The following is a 23618-nucleotide window of genomic DNA, read 5'->3' on the forward strand; positions in this document are numbered from 1 at the left end:
GACGCCGGGCAAGTCTCCCCGGAGGCCAAGCTAGTCTCTACAGATGCTGGGCCAGTCTCTTCAGGGGCCGGGCGAGTTTCTCCAGAGCCTGGGCGAGTCTCTCCAGAGGCCGGGGAGTTTCTACAGAGGCCTGGCGAGTCTCTACAGATGCCGGGGGAGTCTCTCCAGAGGCCGGGTGAGTTTCTCCAGAGGCCGGGCGAGTCTCTCCAGAGGCCAGGCGAGTCTCTCCAGAGGACGGGCGAGTCTCTACGGAGGCCAGGCGAGACTCTCCAGGGGCTTGGTGAGTTTCTCCAGAGGCCAGACGAGTCTATACAGAGGACGGGCGAGTCTCTCCAGAGGCCGGGCGAGTCTCTACAGAGGCCGGGCGAGTTTCTACAGAGGCCGCGTGAGTCTCTTCAGGGGCCGGGCGAATCTCTTCAGAGGCCGGGTGAGTCTCTCCAGAGGCCAGGTGAGTCTCTTCACGGGCCAGGCGAGTCTCTACAGGGGCCAGGCGAGTTTTTCCAGAGGCCGGGCGAGTCTCTCCAGAGGCCGGGCGAGCCTCTACAGGGGCTGGGCGAGTCTCTACAGAGGCCGGGCGAGTTTCTCCAGAGGCCTTGTGTTTCTCTACTGAGGCCGGGCAAATCTCTACAGAGGCCAGGCGAGTCTCTCCAGGGGCCAGGCGAGTCTCCCCAGAGGCTGGGTGAGTCTCTCCAGGGGCCAGGCGAGTCTCTACAGAGGCCGGGCGAGTCTCTTCAGAGGCCGGGTGAGTCTCTGCAGAGGCCGGGCGAGTTTCTCCAGAGGCCGGGCGAGTTTCTCCAGGGGCCGGGCGAGTCTCTTTAGAGGCCGGACGAGAATCCCCAGAGCCCGGGCGTGTCTCTCCAGTGGCCAGTCGAGTCACTACAGGGGCAAGGCGAGTTTCTCCAGAGGGCCGGGCGAGTCTCTACTGGAGGCAGGCGAGTTTCTTCAGAGGCCGGGTAAGTCTTTACAGAGGCCGGGCTAGTTTCTCCAGAGGTCATGTGAGTCTCTCCACAGGCCAGGCGACTCTCTACAGGGGCCAGGCGAATTTTTCCTGAAGCCGGGCGAGTCTCTTCAGAGGCCGGGCGAGTCTCTCCAGAGCCCAGTCGAGTCTTTCCAGAGGCCGGGGAGTCTCTTTAGAGGCTGGGCGAGTCTTCCCACAGGCCGGGCGAGTCTCTCCAGAGGCCGGGTGAGTCTCTACAGGGGCCAGGCGAGTTTCTCTAGAGGCCGGGCGAGTCTCTCCATGGGTCAGGTGAGTTTCTACAGGGGCCAGGCGAGTTTTTCCAGAGGCCGGGCAAGTCTCCCCAGAGACCGGGCGAGTCTCTACAGAGCCCGGGTGATTCTCTTTAGAGGCCGGGCAAGTCGCCCCAGAGCCCGGGCGAGTCTCTACAGTGGCCGGTCGAGTCACTACAGGGGCAAAGCGAGTCTCACCAGAGGCCCGGCGAGTCTCTCCAGAGGCCGGGCGAGTTTCTCCAGAGGCCGGGCGAGTATGTATAGAGGCCGGGCGAGTCTCTACAGAGGCCGGGCGAAATTTTCCAGAGGCCGGACAAGTCTCTACAGAGGCCGGGCGAATCTCTACAGAGGCCGGGCGAGTCTCTCCAGGGGCTTGGCGAGTCTCTACAGAGGGCGGGCGAGTTTCTCCAGAGGCCGGGCGAGTCTCTACAGATGCCGGGCTAGTCTCTCTAGAGGCCGGGTGAGTCTTTTCAGAGGACGGGTGAGTCCCTCCAGACGCCGGGCAAGTCTCCCCGGAGGCCAAGCTAGTCTCTACAGATGCTGGGCCAGTCTCTTCAGGGGCCGGGCGAGTTTCTCCAGAGCCTGGGCGAGTCTCTCCAGAGGCCGGGGAGTTTCTACAGAGGCCTGGCGAGTCTCTACAGATGCCGGGGGAGTCTCTCCAGAGGCCGGGTGAGTTTCTCCAGAGGCCGGGCGAATCTCTCCAGAGGCCGGGCGAGTCTCTCCAGAGGACGGGCGAGTCTCTACGGAGGCCAGGCGAGACTCTCCAGGGGCTTGGTGAGTTTCTCCAGAGGCCAGACGAGTCTATACAGAGGACGGGCGAGTCTCTCCAGAGGCCGGGCGAGTCTCTACAGAGGCCGGGCGAGTTTCTACAGAGGCCGCGTGAGTCTCTTCAGGGGCCGGGCGAATCTCTTCAGAGGCCGGGTGAGTCTCTCCAGAGGCCAGGTGAGTCTCTTCACGGGCCAGGCGAGTCTCTACAGGGGCCAGGCGAGTTTTTCCAGAGGCCGGGCGAGTCTCTCCAGAGGCCGGGCGAGCCTCTACAGGGGCTGGGCGAGTCTCTACAGAGGCCGGGCGAGTTTCTCCAGAGGCCTGGTGAGTCTCTACTGAGGCCGGGCAAATCTCTACAGAGGCCAGGCGAGTCTCTCCAGGGGCCAGGCGAGTCTCCCCAGAGGCTGGGTGAGTCTCTCCAGGGGCCAGGCGAGTCTCTACAGAGGCCGGGCGAGTCTCTTCAGAGGCCGGGTGAGTCTCTGCAGAGGCCGAGCGAGTTTCTCCAGAGGCCGGGCGAGTTTCTCCAGGGGCCGGGCGAGTCTCTTTAGAGGCCGGACGAGAATCCCCAGAGCCCGGGCGTGTCTCTCCAGTGGCCAGTCGAGTCACTACAGGGGCAAGGCGAGTTTCTCCAGAGGGCCGGGCGAGTCTCTACTGGAGGCAGGCGAGTTTCTTCAGAGGCCGGGTAAGTCTTTACAGAGGCCGGGCTAGTTTCTCCAGAGGTCATGTGAGTCTCTCCACAGGCCAGGCGACTCTCTACAGGGGCCAGGCGAATTTTTCCTGAAGCCGGGCGAGTCTCTTCAGAGGCCGGGCGAGTCTCTCCAGAGCCTAGTCGAGTCTTTCCAGAGGCCGGGGAGTCTCTTTAGAGGCTGGGCGAGTCTTCCCACAGGCCGGGCGAGTCTCTCCAGAGGCCGGGTGAGTCTCTACAGGGGCCAGGCGAGTTTCTCTAGAGGCCGGGCGAGTCTCTCCATGGGTCAGGTGAGTTTCTACAGGGGCCAGGCGAGTTTTTCCAGAGGCCGGGCAAGTCTCCCCAGAGACCGGGCGAGTCTCTACAGAGCCCGGGTGATTCTCTTTAGAGGCCGGGCAAGTCGCCCCAGAGCCCGGGCGAGTCTCTACAGTGGCCGGTCGAGTCACTACAGGGGCAAGGCGAGTTTCTCCAGAGGGCCGGGTGAGTCTCTACTGGAGGCAGGCGACTTTCTTCAGAGGCCGGGTAAGTCTTTACAGAGGCCGGGCGAGTCTCTATAGAGGCCGTGCGAGTTTCTATAGAGGTCATGTGAGTCTCTCCACGGGCCAGACGACTCTCTTCAGGGGCCGGGTGAGTTTTTCCAGAGGCCGGGCGAGTCTCTTCAGAGGCCGGGCGAGTCTCTCCAGAGCCCAGTCGAGTCTTTCCAGAGGTCGGGGAGTCTCTTTAGAGGCCGGGCGAGTCTCTCCACAGGCCGGGCGAGTCTCTCCAGAGGCCGGGTGAGTCTCTACAGGGGCCAGGCGAGTTTCTCTAGAGGCCGGTCGAGTCTCTCCATGGGTCAGGCGAGTTTCTACAGGGGCCAGGCGAGTTTTTCCAGAGGCCGGGCAAGTCGCCCCAGAGACCGGGCGAGTCTCTACAGAGCCCGGGTGATTCTCTTTAGAGGCCGGGCAAGTCGCCCCAGAGCCCGGGCGAGTCTCTCCAGTGGCCGGTCGAGTCACTACAGGGGCAAGGCGAGTTTCTCCAGAGGGCCGGGTGAGTCTCTACTGGAGGCAGGCGACTTTCTTCAGAGGCCGGGCAAGTCTTTACAGAGGCCGGGTGAGTCTCTATAGAGGCCGTGCGAGTTTCTATAGAGGTCATGTGAGTCTCTCCACGGGCCAGACGACTCTCTTCAGGGGCCGGGTGAGTTTTTCCCGAGGCCGGGCGAGTCTCTTCAGAGGCCGGGCGAGTCTCTCCAGAGCCCAGTCGAGTCTCTCCAGAGGCCGGGGAGTCTCTTTAGAGGCCGGGCGAGTTTCTCCAGAGGCCGGGCGAGTCTCTCCATGGGCCAGGCAAGTTTCTACAGGGGCCAGGCGAGTTTTTCCAGAGGCCCGCCAAATCTCTACAGAGGCCTGGCGAGTTTCTCCATAGGACGGGTGAGTCTCTACTGAGGGTGGGCGAGTCTCTCCAGGGGCCGGGCGAGTTTCTCCAGAGGCCAGGCGAGTCTCTACGGGGGCAAGGCGAGTTTCTCTAGAGGTCGGGCGAGTCTCTCCAGAGGCCGGGCAAATCTCTCGAGAGGCCGAGCGAGTTTCTCCAGAGGCCGGGCGATTCTATAACGAGGCCGGGCGAGTCTCTACAGAGGCCGGGTGAGTCTCTAAAGAGGCCGGGCAAGTCTCCCCAGAGCCCAGACGAGCCTCTCCAGGGGCCGGGCGAGTCACTACAGGGGCAAAGCGAGTCTCACCAGAGGCCCGGCGAGTTTCTCCAGAGGCCGGGCAAATCTCTCCAGAGGCCGAGCGAGGTTGTCCAGAGGCCGGGCGATTCTATAACGAGGCCGGGCGAGTCTCTACAGAGGCCGGGTGAGTCTCTAAAGAGGCCGGGCAAGTCTCCCCAGAGCCCAGACGAGCCTCTCCAGGGGCCGGGCGAGTCACTACAGGGGCAAAGCGAGTCTCACCAGAGGCCCGGCGAGTCTCTCCAGAGGCCGGGCGAGTTTCTCCAGAGGCCGGGCGAGTATGTATAGAGGCCGGGCGAGTCTCTACAGAGGCCGGGCGAAATTTTCCAGAGGCCGGACAAGTCTCTACAGAGGCCGGGCGAATCTCTACAGAGGCCGGGCGAGTCTCTCCAGGGGCTTGGCGAGTCTCTACAGAGGGCGGGCGAGTTTCTCCAGAGGCCGGGCGAGTCTCTACAGATGCCGGGCTAGTCTCTCTAGAGGCCGGGTGAGTCTTTTCAGAGGACGGGTGAGTCCCTCCAGACGCCGGGCAAGTCTCCCCGGAGGCCAAGCTAGTCTCTACAGATGCTGGGCCAGTCTCTTCAGGGGCCGGGCGAGTTTCTCCAGAGCCTGGGCGAGTCTCTCCAGAGGCCGGGGAGTTTCTACAGAGGCCTGGCGAGTCTCTACAGATGCCGGGGGAGTCTCTCCAGAGGCCGGGTGAGTTTCTCCAGAGGCCGGGCGAATCTCTCCAGAGGCCGGGCGAGTCTCTCCAGAGGACGGGCGAGTCTCTACGGAGGCCAGGCGAGACTCTCCAGGGGCTTGGTGAGTTTCTCCAGAGGCCAGACGAGTCTATACAGAGGACGGGCGAGTCTCTCCAGAGGCCGGGCGAGTCTCTACAGAGGCCGGGCGAGTTTCTACAGAGGCCGCGTGAGTCTCTTCAGGGGCCGGGCGAATCTCTTCAGAGGCCGGGTGAGTCTCTCCAGAGGCCAGGTGAGTCTCTTCACGGGCCAGGCGAGTCTCTACAGGGGCCAGGCGAGTTTTTCCAGAGGCCGGGCGAGTCTCTCCAGAGGCCGGGCGAACCTCTACAGGGGCCGGGCGAGTCTCTCCAGAGGCCGGGCGAGTTTCTCCAGAGGCCTGGTGAGTCTCTACTGAGGCCGGGCAAATCTCTACAGAGGCCAGGCGAGTCTCTCCAGGGGCCAGGCGAGTCTCCCCAGAGGCTGGGTGAGTCTCTCCAGGGGCCAGGCGAGTCTCTACAGAGGCCGGGCGAGTCTCTTCAGAGGCCGGGTGAGTCTCTGCAGAGGCCGGGCGAGTTTCTCCAGAGGCCGGGCGAGTTTCTCCAGGGGCCGGGCGAGTCTCTTTAAAGGCCGGACGAGAATCCCCAGAGCCCGGGCGAGTCTCTCCAGTGGCCAGTCGAGTCACTACAGGGGCAAGGCGAGTTTCTCCAGAGGGCCGGGCGAGTCTCTACTGGAGGCAGGCGAGTTTCTTCAGAGGCCGGGTAAGTCTTTACAGAGGCCGGGCGAGTTTCTCCAGAGGTCATGTGAGTCTCTCCACAGGCCAGGCGACTCTCTACAGGGGCCAGGCGAATTTTTCCTGAGGCCGGGCGAGTCTCTTCAGAGGCCGGGCGAGTCTCTCCAGAGCCCAGTCGAGTCTTTCCAGAGGCCGGGGAGTCTCTTTAGAGGCCGGGCGAGTCTTCCCACAGGCCGGGCGAGTCTCTCCAGAGGCCGGGTGAGTCTCTCCAGAGGCCGGGTGAGTCTCTACAGGGGCCAGGCGAGTTTCTCTAGAGGCCGGGCGAGTCTCTCCAGAGGCCGGGTGAGTTTCTCCAGAGGCCGGGCGAGTCTCTCCAAAGGCCGGGCGAGTCTCCACAGAGGCCGGGCGAGTTTCTCCAGAGGCCAGGCCAGTCTCTAGAGATGCCGGGCAAGTCTCTTTAGAGGCCGGTCGAGTCTCTCCAGAGCCCAGGCGAGTCTCTCCAGAGGCTGGGGAGTCTCTCCAGAGGCCGGGCGAGTCTCTAAAGGCCGGGCGAATTTCTCCAGAGGCCGGGCGAGTCTCTCCACGGGCCAGGCGAGTCTCTACAGGGGCCATGCGAGTTTTTCCAGAGGCCGGGCGAGACTTTCCAGAGGCCAGGCGAGTCTCTACAGAGGCCGGGCGAGTCTTCGGAGAGGCCGGGCGAGTCTCTCCAGGGGCCAGGCGAGTCTCTCCAGAGGCCAGGTGAGTTTCTCCAGAGGCCGGGCGAGTCTCTCCAGAGGCCGGGCGAGTCTCTCCAGAGGACGGGCGACTCTCTACGGAGGCCAGGCGAGACTCTCCAGGGGCTTGGTGAGTTTCTCCAGAGGCCAGACGAGTCTATACAGAGGACGGGCGAGTCTCTCCAGAGGCCGGGCGAGTCTCTACAGAGGCCGGGCGAGTTTCTACAGAGGCCGCGTGAGTCTCTTCAGGGGCCGGGCGAATCTCTTCAGAGGCCGGGTAAGTCTCTCCAGAGGCCAGGTGAGTCTCTTCACGGGCCAGGCGAGTCTCTACAGGGGCCAGGCGAGTTTTTCCAGAGGCCGGGGCGAGTCTCTCCAGAGGCCGGGCGAGTCTCTACAGGGGCCGGGCGAGTCTCTCCAGAGGCCGGGCGAGTTTCTACTGAGGCCGGGCAAGTCTCTACAGAGGCCGGGCGAGTCTCTATAGAGGCCGGGCGAGTCTCTCCAGGGGCCAGGCGAGTCTCCCCAGAGGCTGGGTGAGTCTCTCCAGGGGCCAGGCGAGTCTCTACAGAGGCCGGGCGAGTCTCTCCAGAGACCGGTAGAGTCTCTACAGAGGCCGGGCGAGTTTCTCCAGAGGCCGGGCGAGTTTCTCCAGGGGCCGGGCGAGTCTCTTTAGAGGCCGGGCGAGACTCCCCAGAGCCCGGGCGAGTCTCTCCAGTGGCCGGTCGAGTCACTACAGGGGCAAGGCAAGTTTCTCCAGAGGGCCGGGCGAGTCTCTACTGGAGGCAGGCGAGTTTCTTCAGAGGCCGGGTAAGTCTTTACAGAGGCCGGGCGAGTTTCTCCAGAGGTCATGTGAGTCTCTCCACAGGCCTGGCGACTCTCTACAGGGGCCAGGCGAGTTTTTCCAGAGGCCGGGCGAGTCTCTTCAGAGGCCGGGCGAGTCTCTCCAGAGCCCAGTCGAGTCTTTCCAGAGGCCGGGGAGTCTCTTTAGAGGCCGGGTGAGTCTCTCCACAGGCCGGGCGAGTCTCTCCAGAGGCCGGGTGAGTCTCTACAGGGGCCAGGCGAGTTTCTCTAGAGGCCGGGCGAGTCTCTCCATGGGTCAGGCGAGTTTCTACAGGGGCCAGGAGAGTTTCTTCAGAGGCCGGGCGAGTCTTTTCAGAGGACGGGCGAGTCCCTCCTGAGGCCGGGCGAGTTTCTCCAGAGGCTTGGCCAGTCTCTAGAGATGCCGGGCAAGTCTCTTTAGAGGCCGGTCGAGTCTCTCTAGAGCCCGGGCGAGTCTCTCCAGAGGCTGGGGAGTCTCTCCAGAGGCCGGGCGAGTCTCTACAGGCCGGGCGAGTTTCTCCAGAGGCCGGGCGAGTCTCTCCACGGGCCAGGCGAGTCTCTACAAGGGCCATGGGAGTTTTTCCAGAGGCCGGGCGAGACTCTCCAGAGGCCAGGCGAGTCTCTACAGAGGCCGGGCGGGTCTTTCCAGAGGCCGGGCGAGTCTCTCCAGGGGACAGGCGAGTATCTCCAGAGGCCGGGTGAGTTTCTCCAGATGCCAGGCGAGCCTCTCCAGAGGCCGGACGAGTGACTACAGAGGCCGGTCGAGTTTCTCCAGGGGCCGGTCGAGTCTCTTTAGAGGCCGGGCGAGACTCCCCAGGGCCCGGACGAGTCTCTCCAGTGGCCGGTTGAGTCACTACAGGGGCAAGGCGAGTTTCTCCAGAGGGCCGGGCGAGTCTCTACTGGAGGCAGGCAAGTTTCTTCAGAGGCCGGGTAAGTCTTTACAGATGCCGGGCGAGTTTCTCCAGAGGTCATGTGAGTCTCTCCACGGGCCAGGCGACTCTCTACAGGGGCCAGGCGAGTTTTTCCAGAGGCCGGGCGAGTCTCTCCAGAGCCCAGGCGAGTCTTTCCAGAGGCCGAGGAGTCTCTTTAGAGGCCGGGTGAGTCTCTCCACAGGCCGGGCGAGTCTCTCCAGAGGCCGGGTGAGTCTCTACAGGGGCCAGGCGAGTTTCTCTAGAGGCCGGGCGAGTCTCTCCATGGGTCAGGCGAGTTTCTACAGAGGCCTGGCGAGTTTCTCCAGAGGACGGGTGAGTCTCTACTGAGGGTGGGCGAGTCTCTCCTGGGGCCGGGCGAGTTTCTCCAGAGGCCGGGCGAGTTTCTCCAGGGGCCGGGCGAGTTTCTCCAGAGGCCGGGCGAGTCTCTACAGAGGCCGGGCAAGTCTCCCCAGAGCCCGGGCGAGTCTCTCCAGGGGCCGGGCGAATCTCTACGGGAGCAAGGCGAGTATCTCCAGAGGCCGGGTGAGTCTCTCCAGAGGCCGGACGAGTTTCTCCAGAGGCCGGGCGAGTCTCTACAGAGGCCAGGCGAGTCTATTCAGAGGACGGGCAAGTCCCTCCAGTGGCCGGGCGAGTTTCTCCAGAGGCCAAGCCAGTCTCTACAGAGGACAGATGAGTCTCTACAGAGGCCGGGCGAGTTTCAACAGAGGCCGGGCAAGTCTCTCCAGAGACCGGGCGAGTCTTCACAGAGGCCGGGCGAGTCTCTTTCGAGGCCGGGCGAGTTTCTCCAGAGGCCGGGCGAGTCTCTACAGAGGCCGGGTGAGTCTCTACAGAGGCCTGTTGCATCTCTCCAGAGGCCGGGTGAGTCTCTACAGAGGCCTGTTGCGTCTCTCCAGAGGCCGGGCTAGTCTCTACAGGGGCAAGGCGAGACTCTCCAGAGGCCGGGCGAGTCTCTCCAGAGGCCGAGCGAGTCTCTCCAGAGGCCGGGCGAGTTTCTCCAGAGGCCGGGCAAGTCTCTACAGAGGCCAGGCGAATCTCTACAGATGCTGGGCGAGTCTCTACAGAGGCCGGGCGAGTTTCTTCAGAGGCCGGGCCAGTCTCCACAGAGGCCGGGCAAGTCTCTCCAGAGGCCGGGCGAGACTCTCTCCATGGGCCAGGTGAGTCTCTACAGGGGTCAGGCGAGTTTCTCCAGAGGCCGGGCGAGTCTCTAGAGACCGGGCGAGTCTCTACAGAGGCCGGGCGAGTCTCTCCAGAGGCCGGGCGAGTTTCTACAGGGGCAAGGCGAGTCTCTTCAGAGGCCGGTCGAGTCTCTCCAGAGGCAGAGCGAGTTTCTCCAGAGGCCGGGCGAGTTTCTACAGAGGCCGGGCGAGTCTCCACAGAGGCTGGGCGAGTCTCTTTAGAGGCCAGGCGAGTGTTTACGGGCCAGGCGAGTCTCTACAGGGGCCGGGAGAGTCTCTCCAGAGGTCGGGTGAGTCTCTCCAGGGGCTGGGTGAGTCTCTCCAGAGACTGGGCGAGTCTTTCCACGGGCCGGGCGAGTCTCTCCAGAGGCCGGGAGAGTCTCTCCACGGGCCGGGCGAGTCTCTACAGGGGCAAGGCGAGTTTCTCCAGAGGCCAGGCGAGTGTTTACGGGCCAGGCGAGTCTCTACAGGGGCCGGGAGAGTCTCTCCACGGGCCGGGCGAGTCTCTACAGGGGCCAGGCGAGTTTCTCCAGAGGCCAGGCGAGTTTCTCCAGAGGCCGGGCGAATCCCTCCAGGGGCCGGGCGAGTCTCTACAGGGGCAAGGCGAGTTTCTCCAGAGGCCGGGCGAGTCTCTCCAGAGGCCGAGCGTGTCTCTCCAGAGGCCGGCGCGTCTCTACAGAGGCCAGGCGAGTCTCTACAGATGTTGGCGAGTTTCCACAGAGGCCGGGCGAGTTTCTCCAGAGGCCGGGCGAGTCTCCACAGAGGCCGGGCGAGTCTCTCCAGAGGCCAGGCAAGTCTCTATAGAGGCCAGGCGAGTTTCTCCAGAGGCCGGGCGAGTCTCTACAGAGGCCGGGTGAGTCTCTACAGAGGCCTGTTGCGTCTCTCCAGATACCGGGCGAGTCTCTCCAGAGGCCAGGCGAGTTTTTCCAGAGGCCAGGCGAGTCTCTCCAGAGGCCGGGCGAGTTGCTCCAGGGGCCGGGCGAGTCTCTACAGAGGCCGGACGGGGGTTCTCCAGATGCTGGGCAAGTCTCTCCAGATGCCAGGCGAGTCTTCCCAGAGCTTGGGCGAGTCTCTCCAGGGGCTGGGCGAGTCTCTACAGGGGAAAGGCGAGTTTCTCCAGAGGCGGGCAGAGACTAGCTCCCTAAAAATTGTTAAACTTGTTTTTTTTATATTTTACCCCACGTAAAAATCTTTAAAGGTTTACTAACACATTATATGAGGTATTAAATTTCAATTTCTTCCCTGGGTGCAACCAGTACAATTTGCTTTTTGCTGGATGAATTGCATTTTTCAATGATACCATGATGTATTAAATGGTATCAATGAAACATACAATTAGTCCAGCAAAAAGCAAGATGTACTGGCAGCATCCGGGGGAAAGAATCAAAATGTCGTGCAGAACAATCCCTTTGCACGCTGCAATCAATGTTGTTTGTGCAGTAGTTCACTAAAATCAGAATTGCCTGACTGCTTTGAGCACATAATGTGATTTCAGACGTCATTATGACTTATAGCCATCCTTTAATGTCTATATGAATCTAGTGATAACGTTTTTATGCAAATATTTTTCATGTTGAAGTGTATATACATTGTTTGGGCTACACTTGCAATATTCTTGTTAGAAAGAGGAAGGGACAAAAAAAATAGAAATGAGGGAAGTAGATAAGAAAAAACGTTTTAGGGTCCATTTAGATGGTACGAATGTTGGGTAAACGACGCCCGAAACTCATCCCTGTGTGTTCTCGCTCCCATGCTGCTGCACGGGCGCTAGTAGTGCTGGCTCGCTCACATAGCACAACACCAATCATTTACAGCACACCTCAGGATTTCCAACCGGATGTTAGAGACTCAAAAGTCTACTGAATGCGTGCCAAAGTTTAGGAGTCAGAGCCAGAGATCCCAAAGAAGTAGTCCAATAGAAACAGAAGAGATGGCAGCATTTTAGGCGTGTCACATTACTTGCAATTTATTCCTCCATAAAACCGCGACTTTTCGACCCTCTCGGGGTCTTTGTCAAGCATAAACATTATGCTTGACAAAGACCCCGAGAGGGTCGAAACGTCGCGGTTTTATGGAGGAATAAATTGCAAGTAATGTGACACGCCTGGAATGCTGCCATCTCTTCTGTTTCTATTCGCTCACATAGCAGCCAGCAGGGGGCAGGGCAGGTGCAGGAGATTTCTATCCTCGCCCTACCCCACCCCTCTCCATTGACTTAGCATAGCGGCTGTTCGGTACTGAATGGCCGTTATTTACACTGAATGATTAGTGATCTGCTCATCGTCTATCGTTAATGTTTGGTACGGTGCTGGATGATGAGCTGATCGCTGAGCGTTCAGTGTAAATAGTTACCATAGAGTATTGAACGGTAACTATGTTATGTCAATGAAGAGGGGCGGGGGAGCGCTAGGAGAGAAATCTCCTCTAGCCTCCCTGCTGAGAGCTAATGATACAAGCTCCCGTGCAGGAGCACAGGAGCTAGTATGTGCATGGACAAGTGTAGGACATTCGTCCAGTCTAAAAAGGGACTTTAATTCTAGCAGATGCAGATGGTGTCCTGCATCCTGAGTCTGCTTCTGCTTCTTCCAGCACCCACAGGTTTACTGTCTCTGGTTCCTCCACCCAGCTGGTGGTGATATGCAATCATCCTCCTATTTAACCTCCACAGACCTTTCCCAGGATGCCTTGGTGTTGTTGTGCATTTTCTTGCATGACTGCATTTGAACTGCTGCTGCAACAGCCATCCTATCTGCAGCCAATTCTTTGTGTGTGCTTAGCTGCATGATTTTGTGTCTTTTTGTGAATCCAGCTTTCTGTGTGTTTTTCTGCTGGTTTCTACAATTTGTTTGCTGTCTGTCTCCTGTGTCTGTTCCCTCTGTATAGGACCATGTCCTGCTCTCACCTTACATCCATTCCTCACTCCTCTATACCTGCTCAGATTGGTGCAACTGACTCTGGATTCTTGTCCGCACCAGGTAGGTAGGGAAGATTAGGAGTTTCATTTGAATAAAACTGCGTTTTCATTGGAACGAGTGCAGTGCTGGATTTTCTGCTATCTGTACATGCATGATATGAGTTCAACATCTCCATGCTAGCACCGAACCAGCTATATGTCCTCATGCTTAGAGTGTTGCAGGGCAGATGTTGGTGCTCTCATCTGTATAATAGTCTTTGTCTATTGCCATCAGTTTTTCCATCTGCATGATGTAATTGAGGCATGCTACAAATCCTGTTCTAGAATCAATAAAAAATGATTTCCAATATGTAGGAATTGTGGTTCTAGTGGCTCCCGTGAAATGACAGAGCAGACCTTTCTTGCCATAGGGATAGCTCTAGTTCAGAGTCAGATCAGAGTTAGTTCAGATATAGGTGTGAGTAGTCTTCTACAAACCCTTCCAAGAGGGTTTTAGAAGTGGACAACCGACTAAATGCGCCCATGCGCTCTCATGTTGTTGAGGCAATGCTAATAAGAATCTTATGCATTAGAAAACATTTTATGAAGTGTTGGACACCTTATACCAGTGGGACAAAATTTTATACTTTCTTTTATTGCATCTCCCAGCTATAGTGGCTTTATGAGCAAAAAAATGTTTTCTTCTTTTCGTCATGAGGAAAAGTTCTGTTGAGTTCATTTGGAAAAAAAGGGAGGACTTAATAGTGGGACAGTTGTTTTCTATGTCACTGAGCAGTACATTGACACAGATAACTGAATGTCAATGGGCATGTTAATGCCCATTTAGACGCAACGATCATCGCTCAAAATTCGTTAATAGTGTTCAACCATAATCATTACGTGTAAACGCAAGCCCATCGTGCACTTTTTGTTAGTCATTCATTCATCGTTGTCTTTCAGTCCACTTAAAATCCATGGTTTTTCGCTTATCGTTTGGTTTAAATGAAAATCGTTTAGTCGTTTAAATATTTTGACCTTATTTTTTTAACTTCACTGATGCACGTGCCATTCAAACAAATTATCGTTCAATTTTGAGTGATAATCGTTGCTTCTAAATTGGCCTTTAGGAGCTAGGTCCACTAAAATTGAGTTAGGGAAAGTGATAGTGTAGAGGAAAAGGTCAGTGTTGAGATAAAATGTTTGCATTAAGAATATAACCACCAGGTCCTATCTGGGGTAAGGGAGAGATTGGACAGAGGGCATAACCGACACACTGTTCCATTACATCTCATAGTCTAGGGCAAAAGAACAGTGGTAAATGAAAAAGGGAGGAGTGCCCTAATCTGATACTTATTTGTGGATTGTCTGCTGGGGAAGAGGGGGTTTGCAAAGAGCTATTATCTTGGGGATAGTTGCCATCCATGAAGAACTTGATTTTATAATTATGTATGAATCCCAGACCAAAAGGGGACTGGGAAACGTATTGGTTGATAAGAAGGAGTCCATAATAAAGCAGTTGAGTGAATACTAAACGTGATGTTTTCCAGGGTAAAATGTGATTGTTCTCAGTAAGAGAAACCAAGTAATCTTGTAGATATGATACCTTTTAATGGCTAACAAAAATACATGATGTTAATGCAAGATTTCGAACCTACGCAGGGTTCTTCCTCATGCTTAAATAGAATAGATCCAAAGAGGAATGCATATAAATACACACATACTTATGGCAAGGCACAGACATGGATGTGATTCATTTGCACTTAAAACAATACTACAACAGAGATACAAACATCTTTAAATATTCACTGCTAAAGATGTGATGGTTTTATGGTCCTTGAATTAGTTTTAGGGGGTCACTGGGTCAGCAATGTTATCTGTGCTACAGATGTCTCATACTTCCCACTCACGCATGAACCCTCTTGAACAATTTAACCCTCTGTTAAAAGTGTTAAAAATTGTTATAAATTTATATTCCCAAATTCTTCAATGGCTTTGTGATTTGAAATTGCCTTTCAGTTTATTTCCAGGATAGGAAAAGAAGGGTTCACTGTGGAGACATCTGTTTCTATGGAGTTTAGAAAATAAGGAAAGTTAGCAGTGTATTGATTTTTCAGCTCAGGTATCAGTTTAACTTGCAATAAAATTTCCATTAGGCATCGAAAATTGGCCATTTTGCTTCATCAACCATAAAAAACTTTCAATATTTATTGACAGAATAGAATCTAAAAATAATTCCTTCATTATATAATAATTAAAAACATAGCAAAACACATGGATTTGCAGCCATAGAGTGATTACTAGGGCTGCTGGTCACAAGGTTATACAAATCCTCTGCAGAAGACCACAGCCTCATCTATAAACAAGACAACGCAAACAATAAATAACCCCCTATTTGTAGGCAGATAGTAATGACCCAATCTGACACCCCTAAGGCCTCATGTCCACTTGAAAAATACAATCCGTGCAGAATCTGCAGCAGATTTCTGCGGCGGATTCTGCGCGGATTTGCTTTAAATTGTATTTTTTTGCATGCAGATATCCGCACACATTGCTATCAATGTGATAGTAATGTTGCCAATCCACGAGGAATCCTCGGCAGAATGGAGCATGCCGCGTTTTTTCTCCTGCGCGTGAAAAACGCAATTCTTATAAAATGCCATCCGCGGGTGCAAAAATCAATTTAATGGACCGCGGATGGCCAATGATTTCCTATGAGCAAAATCCGCCGAGGATCCGCAATTCCATTTAGCTAGTGGACATGAGGCCTAAGGAATCCCTGTTTCTGGATAAGCAGGGTATTTCTAGGAACACTCTATCTGTTCCTATATCAACACTCTAAAGTTCTCACCCTCAAGCTCAATGTGTTTTGTTGTGATGTTTTTCAATATTTCTTAAAAATAAAAGGAAAGATTTCACCAAAATAAAAATGAACCAACTAAGTAAAACCTCTAGGTGGCAACATATCACCCTTTATCAAGGTAGCATAAGAATCCATCCAAAAGGTCCATTCAGCTACCTACTATATTATTGGTAAATCTAAATGCACAGCGATCTAACCAGGAAATCTATGGCCAGTACTGCACTGCTCTGCCTCGTTAAGCAAAACAGTAAATTAGCCTCCCTGACATGTTTCGCAGAATGTACCACCTTCATCAGGAGGTTTATAAAGCTTCCTTAAAGCATTCTACTTCAGGCTCCGACAGAGTACCCGCTTGTTAACAGGAGGTGCGTACAGGTGGAGTTTTCATGCCTCTAGTCCCTGAGAATTTCCCCAAGAAGGTGCTTGATCCTCAACTTTATGAGGACAAGAATTGGCTCAGGTCAATAGGTGAGCATAAAGTGGAAGGGAAAAACAGATGGAAGATGCCACATAACGTGAGTACAGTAGGTTAAAACCAGCAATTGAATAGACTAAAGGTGTCATGAAGTCTCCCTCATGGTGTTGTGCTGTACTAGGCACACTACTGAAGAACACAATACATGAAAATCAGTGCAAATAGGGGCTGCTGTTGTCAAGTTTGTTTATGTGGAGGTACAAGTGCCAACCTCGCCCAGTAATCCAGACCCAAAACACTGCATATAAAAACACTAGCATTGGGCGCAAGCATCATATAAAAATGATACAACTGAAAGCACAATGTGCCTAGAACATGAAAACAATGAGTTTAAGGGAAGCAAGGCCCCCTTTCTCAAGTTATACATATACAGATAATATTTAACTTTGTGTGGAAGAAAAGTTTTCTGCTGTCTCATTCTTTTCCGTACTTTGGAGTTTGGGAGCATTTTAATACAAAATACATTATCTCACATTAGTATGCAAAACACCAGTTTATTCATTTCTTTCATGGGTTATTTATAGATTAGAAAAAGGTTAAATGTTACATTAAATGCAATTTTCTTTACTAAAATATTATAGACATCATAGCATAATATATGTCAGTGCAATTGGTAGTTACTTAACACCTTTGTCAGACTGATGTGTTATGACTCACAGCGCGATAAGTATTACTATGCTAAGAATTCTGTCGAGGTTTGCATTTTGATTCTTATGGCATGACTGAATATACATGAGTGAACCCATTTTCTCGTACTAATAGCCAGTAAGCTGAAAAGGGCATGTAGTTTGTGAATATGATTTGCCATGAGATAGAAGTGACATAGTGACTGATATGTGGGCAAGACACTATTTTAATACTTGTACTCAGGTACTAGAAGTTAAATAAAGACAATTTTAAGTAGAATGTTAGAGACTCAGCACCTAAACATGCAATGCTGGTAGAAGTCAGGCGGGAAACAGGTAACAGTGGTTTCCCATATAAAAACTTGGAGTAGGGCCACAATCTACCATAACCATGATAAGCAGCAAGTAAGGAAATAAACTGTCTCTTCATATCTTCCTTTTTCCCAGAAGTAGTAGCACAGTGTTTCACGTGTCCCTCAGCTCTGATGCTCATTTAATGGTGGATAAACACCACTTCAGCTTCTGGGCAACATATGGCTGCTTTCACATCTGCGTTAGAAACCTGCATTCTAAGGTTCCATCGCAGATCCAACACAAAATGCAAGAAGTAAAAGTCTTGCATGCAGGACTTTTTCATCCAGTAAAATGCCGGTCAGCTGAATGGAAACTGAATGGACCCCATTATAATCAATGGGGTCTATGCGGTGCTATACAGTTCTGCGATTAAAAGGATCCATTTGGTAAGGGGATTTCCCTTTTCTGCTTCCTGAACGGAACAGGAAACAGAACCCCTGCCGCAGACTTGAAAGCAGCCTAACCTGCTATTCTGCCCTTGATCCACATGTATATGGGGGTGGGGTGCAATTTGTGAATAATGCTGGTCCCAGAGACATAAGGGTGCCAAGGTATCAGTTGCATGTGGGCCCTTGTTCATGAGAGGGCCTAAACTCCCCTCTGCGATAATAGAAAACATCAATATTATAAATGGTACATAGTATATAGGAGCCCTTTATACAGATTTTACATTAAGCTGCCTGCACGCAGCCGGATTTGCATAGCGGAATCTGAAGCAGACATCCGCCTCTGGATTCCACAGCAAATACCTGCCATAGCATGCTCTGGAAAATAGTTTTTTTCCTGCCCACAATTGGAAATCAATTGCCATTGGTAGGAGGCTCCATCGCAGGCCCGGCTCAAAAAAATAAAATAAAAAGTGCTGCATGCAGCACTTTTACTTTTGGCAAAAATCTGGGCAGCTGAGCAGAAAGCGAATGGACCCCATTATAGTCAATGGGGTTTGTGCAATGCTGTTCAGTTGTGTCATGTGGCAGAGCTGTTTGGCCAGAGGATTCCCTTTTCCTGTTCCCCGAGCTGAGCAGAAAACCGGAACCCCTGATGCAGATGTGAAACCACCCAAACTCAATTTGAGACTAGGATTCAAACAATATTTTGTGCTTTCCATCTTATCTACTGTCCATCTTATCTACTTGTGAGTAAAAGAGATGAAAAAGGAGGGTGAAGCAAAACCTAATGAGAGTAGTAAAATAGTTCTGGAGTTTGAAGTGTTTCAAATGATGGAGGTGCTGCCAACCAGATGACACTCCACCAAGTTGGGCGTGAGTATAGCGATTTTCATCAGAAGATAGATCAAGACTAGAGATGAGCGAGCACCAAAATGCTCGGGTGCTCGTTACTCGGGACGAAATTATCGCGATGCTCGAGGGTTCGTTTTGAGTAACGAACCCCATTGAAGTCAATGGGCGACCCGAGCATTTTTGTATATCGCCGATGCTCGCTAAGGTTTTCATTTGTGAAAATCTGGGCAATTCAAGAAAGTGATGGGAACGACACAGCAACGGATAGGGCAGGCGAGGGGCTACATGTTGGGCTGCATCTCAAGTTCCCAGGTCCCACTATTAAGCCACAATAGCGGCAAGAGTGCCCCCCTTCCCCTCCCAACAACTTTTACTTCTGAAAAGCCCTCATTAGCAATGCATACCTTAGCTAAGCACCACACTACCTCCAACAAAGCACAATCACTGCCTGCATGACACTCCGCTGCCACTTCTCCTGGGTTACATGCTGCCCAACCCCCCCGCACGACCCAGTGTCCACAGCGCACACCAAAGTGTCCCTGCGCAGCCTTCAGCTGCACTCATGCCACACCACCCTCATGTCTATTTATAAGTGCGTCTGCCATGAGGAGGAACCGCAGGCACACACTGCAGAGAGATGGCACGGCTAGGCAGCGACCCTCTTTAAAAGGGGCGGGGCGATAGCCCACAATGCTGTACAGAAGCAATGAGAAATATAATCCTGTGCCACCGCCATCAGGAGCTGCACACGTGGGCATAGCAATGGGGAACCTATGTGCCACACACTATTCATTCTGTCAAGGTGTCTGCATGCCCCAGTCAGACCGCGTTTTTTTATAAATAGTCACAGGCAGGTACAACTCCGCAATGGGAATTCCGTGTGCACCCACAGCATGGGTGGCTCCCTGGAACCCACCGGCTGTACATAAATGTATCCCATTGCAGTGCCCATCACAGCTGAGGTAACGTCCGATTAAATGCAGGTGGGCTTCGGCCCACACTGCATGCCCCAGTCAGACTGGGGTTCTTTAGAAGTGGACACATGCAGTTACAACTCCCTGTGGACCCACAGCATGGGTGGGTGCCAGGAAGCCACCGGCGGTCTATAAATATATCCCATTGCATTGCCCATCACAGCTGATGTAACGTCAGCTTTAATGCAGGTGGGCAAAAAATTAATTGGGTTACACTGTAGGCGAGGGCCCCCAAAAATTGGTGTACCAACAGTACTAATGTACCTCAGAAAAATTGCCCATGCCCAACCAAGAGGGCAGGTGAAACCCATTAATCGCTTTGGTTAATGTGGCTTAATTGGTAACTAGGCAGCCCAGTTAAAATAAAAATTGGTTCAGGTGAAAGTTTCAACGCTTTAATGAGCATTGAAACGTATAAAAATTGTTTACAAAAATTATATGACTGAGCCTTGTGGGCCTAAGAAAAATTGCCCGTTCGGTGTGATTACGTCAGGTTTCAGGAGGAGGAGCAGGAGGAGGAGGATGAATAGAATACACAGATTGATGAAGCAAAAAGGTCCCCGTTTTTGATGGTGATAGAGAACGATGCTTCCATCCGCGGGTGCAGCCCACGTATTGCTTAGGTATCGCTGCTGTCCGCTGGTGAAGAAGAGAAGTCTGGGGAAATCCAGGCTTTGTTCATCTTGATGAGTGTAAGCCTGTCGGCACTGTCGGTTGACAGGCGGGTACGCTTATCCGTGATGATTCCCCCAGCCGCACTAAACACCCTCTCTGACAAGACGCTAGCCGCAGGACAAGCAAGCACCTCCAGGGCATACAGCGCGAGTTCAGGCCACGTGTCCAGCTTCGACACCCAGTAGTTGTAGGGGGCAGAGGCGTCACCGAGGACGGTCGTGCGATCGGCTACGTACTCCCTCACCATCCTTTTACAGTGTTCCCGCCAACTCAGCCTTGACTTGGGAGCGGTGACACAGTCTTGCTGGGGAGCCATAAAGCTGGCGAAGGCCTTGGAGAATGTTCCCCTGCCTGCGCTGTACATGCTGCCTGATCTCTGCGCCTCCCCTGCTACCTGGCCCTCAGAACTGCACCTTCTGCCACTAGCGCTGTCGGATGGAAATGTTACCATCAGTTTGTCCACCAGGGTCCTGTGGTATAGCATCACTCTCGAACCCCTTTCCTCTTCGGGTATGAGAGTGGAAAGGTTCTCCTTATACCGTGGGTCGAGCAGTGTGTACACCCAGTAATCCGTAGTGGCCAGAATGCGTGTAACGCGAGGGTCTCGAGAAAGGCATCCTAACATGAAGTCAGCCATGTGTGCCAGGGTACCTGTACGCAACACATGGCTGTCCTCACTAGGAAGATCACTTTCAGGATCCTCCTCCTCCTCCGGCCATACACGCTGAAAGGATGACAGGCAAGCAGCATGGGTACCCTCAGCAGTGGGCCAAGCTTTCTCTTCCCCCTCCTCCTCATGCTCCTCCCCCTCCTCCTCAATGCGCTGAGATATAGACATGAGGGTGCTCTGACTATCCAGCGACATACTGTCTTCCCCCGCCTCCGTTTCCAAGCGCAAAGCATCTGCCTTTATGCTTTGCAGGGAACTTCTCAAGAGGCATAGCAGAGGAATGGTGACGCTAATGATTGCAGCATCCCCGCTCACCATCTGGGTAGACTCCTCAAAGTTTCCAAGGACCTGGCAGATGGCTGCCAACCAGGCCCACTCTTCTGTAAAGAATTGAGGAGGCTGACTCCCACTATGCCGCCCATGTTGGAGTTGGTATTCCACTATAGCTCTAAGCTGCTCATAGAGTCTGGCAAACATGTGGAGCGTAGACTTCCACCGTGTGGGCACGTCGCACAGCAGTCGGTGCACTGGCAGATTAAACCGATGTTGCAGGGTCCGCAGGGTGGAAGCGTCCGTCTTGGACTTGCGGAAATGTGCGCTGACCCAGTGCACCTTTCCGAGCAGGTATGACAAGGGTGGGTAGCTTTTCAGAAAGCGCTGAACCACCAAATTAAAGACATGGGCCAGGCATGGCACGTGCGTGAGGCTGCCGAGCTGCAGAGCCGCCACCAGGTTACGGCCGTTGTCACACACGACCATGCCCGGTTGGAGGCTCAGCGGCGAAAGCCAGCGGTCGGTCTGCTCTGTCAGACCCTGCAGCAGTTCGTGGGCCATGTGCCTCTTCTCTCCTAAGCTGAGTAGTTTCAGTACGGCCTGCTGACGCTTGCCCACCGCTGTGCTGCCACGCCGCACGACACCGACTGCTGGCGACGTGCTGCTGCTGACACATCTTGATTGCGAGACAGAGGTTGCGTTGGAGGAGGAGGAGGAGGGTGGTTTAGTTGAGGAAGCATACACCTCCGCAGATACCAGCACCGAGCTGGGGACCACAATTCTGGGGGTGGGTAGGACGTGAGCGGTCCCAGGCTCTGACTCTGTCCCAGCCTCCACTAAATTCACCCAATGTGCCGTCAGGGAGATATAGTGGCCCTGCCCGCCTGTGCTTGTCCACGTGTCCGTTGTTAAGTGGACCTTGGCAGTAACCGCGTTGGTGAGGGCGCGTACAATGTTGCGGGAGACGTGGTCGTGCAGGGCTGGGACGGCACATCGGGAAAAGTAGTGGCAACTGGGAACCGAGTAGCGCGGGGCCGCCACCGCCATCATGCTTTTGAAAGCCTCCTTTTCCACAAGCCTATACGGCAGCATCTCCAGGCTGATCAATTTGGCTATGTGCACGTTTAACGGTTGAGCGTGCGGGTGCGTGGCGGCGTACTTGCGCTTGCGCTCAAACAGTTGCACTAGCGACGTCTGGACGCTGCGCTGAGAGACATTGCTGGATGGGGCCGAGGACAGCGGAGGTGAGGGTGTGGGTGCAGGCCGGTAGGCACTCGTGCCTGTGTCCTCAGACGGGGGTTGGATCTCAGTGGCAGGTTGGGGCACAGGGGGAGAGGCAGTGGTGCAAACCGGAGGCGGTGAACGGCCTTCGTCCCACCTTGTGGGGTGCTTGGCCATCATATGCCTGCGCATGCTGGTGGTGGTGGCTCCCCAGCTGATCTTGGCGCGACAAACGTTGCACACCACTGTTCGTCGGTCGTCTGGCGTCTCTGTGAAAAACTGCCACACCTTAGAGCACCTTGGCCTCTGCAGGGTGGCATGGCGCGAGGGGGCGCTTTGGGAAACAGTTGGTGGATTATTCGGTCTGGCCCTGCCTCTACCCCTGGCCACCGCACTGGCTCGGCCTGTGCCCACACCCTGACTTGGGCCTCCGCGTCCTCGCCCACGTCCAAGTCCTCTAGGCCTACCCCTACCCCTCAGCATGCTGTATTACCAGTAGTGCAGAAACAGAACGCTGTAATTAAATGTGCCGCTTATTGGCCTGTGGTTGGAGGCTGACTTCGCTTATGGAACGCACAGCAGAGGCAGGAAAGAATTTTGCGCAAGCCTGCTGTAACACTTAGCTGGCTGCGTATGAATTAGGACAACTACCCCCAGCAGAGACCCAGTACACTTGTGGACAGGAATACAGCGGTGATGTAAGAGGCAACACAGAGGCAGGAAAGAATTTTGCGCAAGCCTGCTGTAACACTTAGCTGGCTGCGTATGAATTAGGACAACTATCCCCAGCAGAGACGCAGTACACTTGTGAACAGGAATACAGCGGTGATGTAAGAGGCAACACAGAGGCAGGAAAGAATTTTGCGCAAGCCTGCTGTAACACTTAGCTGGCTGCGTATGAATTAGGACAACTACCCCCAGAAGAGACCCAGTACACTTGTGGACTGGAATACAGCAGTGATGTAAGAGGCAACACAGAGGCAGGAAAGAATTTTGCGCAAGCCTGCTGTAACACTTAGCTGGCTGCGTATGAATTAGGACAACTACCCCCAGCAGAGACCCAGTACACTGAGGACGGTCACAGGCAGCCCAAATAGATTTTTTTCCCCAAATGTTTTTGGAAAGGCCCACTGCCTATATACACTAAATATGTCTTCTTTCCCTGCCTCACCACTACTGGCCCTGGACAATGTAAAATTACTGCAGGACGCAATGCTCTGCAATGCCGATATACAAAAAAAAAAAAATGTGCAACACTGCAAAAAGCAGCCTCCACACTACTGCACAAGGTTAGTTGTGGCCCTAAGAAGGACCGTTGGGGTTCTTGAAGCCTAAAATAACTCCTAACGCTCTCCCTATAGCAGCTCCGGCACCAGCAGCACTGTCCCTGATCTCTGTCAGAATGCATCTGTGGCTAGCCGCAGGAGGGGCCGATTTTTATACTCGGGTGACACCTGATCTCGCCAGCTACTCACTGCAGGGGGGTGGTATAGGGCTTGAACGTCGCAGGGGGAAGTTGTAATGCCTTCCCTGTCTTTCTATTGGCCAGAAAAGCGCGCTAACGTCTCAGAGATTAAAGTGAAAGTAACTCGAACATCGCGTGGAACTCGTCTCGAGTAACGAGCATCTCGAACACGCTAATACTCGAACGAGTATCAAGCTCGGACGAGTACGTTCACTCATCTCTAATCAAGACCTATCTTTTGACACAGCGTAAAGCAATCGGTGACTGAAAACGGCGTTTTGTTTTTTTTCACGTGCCAGAAAATCGCCCATGTGAATGAATGCATTGGATCCAATGTTTCACATGGTCGCAATTTTTGGCTGACATTTTATCGTGGCTAAATAGAGGCTTAAAATCGCCCGTGTGAATGAGGCCTAAAAGAGATCTAATGCCTACTAGA

This window comes from Eleutherodactylus coqui, chromosome 7 (assembly GCF_035609145.1).
Source record: "Eleutherodactylus coqui strain aEleCoq1 chromosome 7, aEleCoq1.hap1, whole genome shotgun sequence".
Taxonomy (NCBI): domain Eukaryota; kingdom Metazoa; phylum Chordata; class Amphibia; order Anura; family Eleutherodactylidae; genus Eleutherodactylus; species Eleutherodactylus coqui.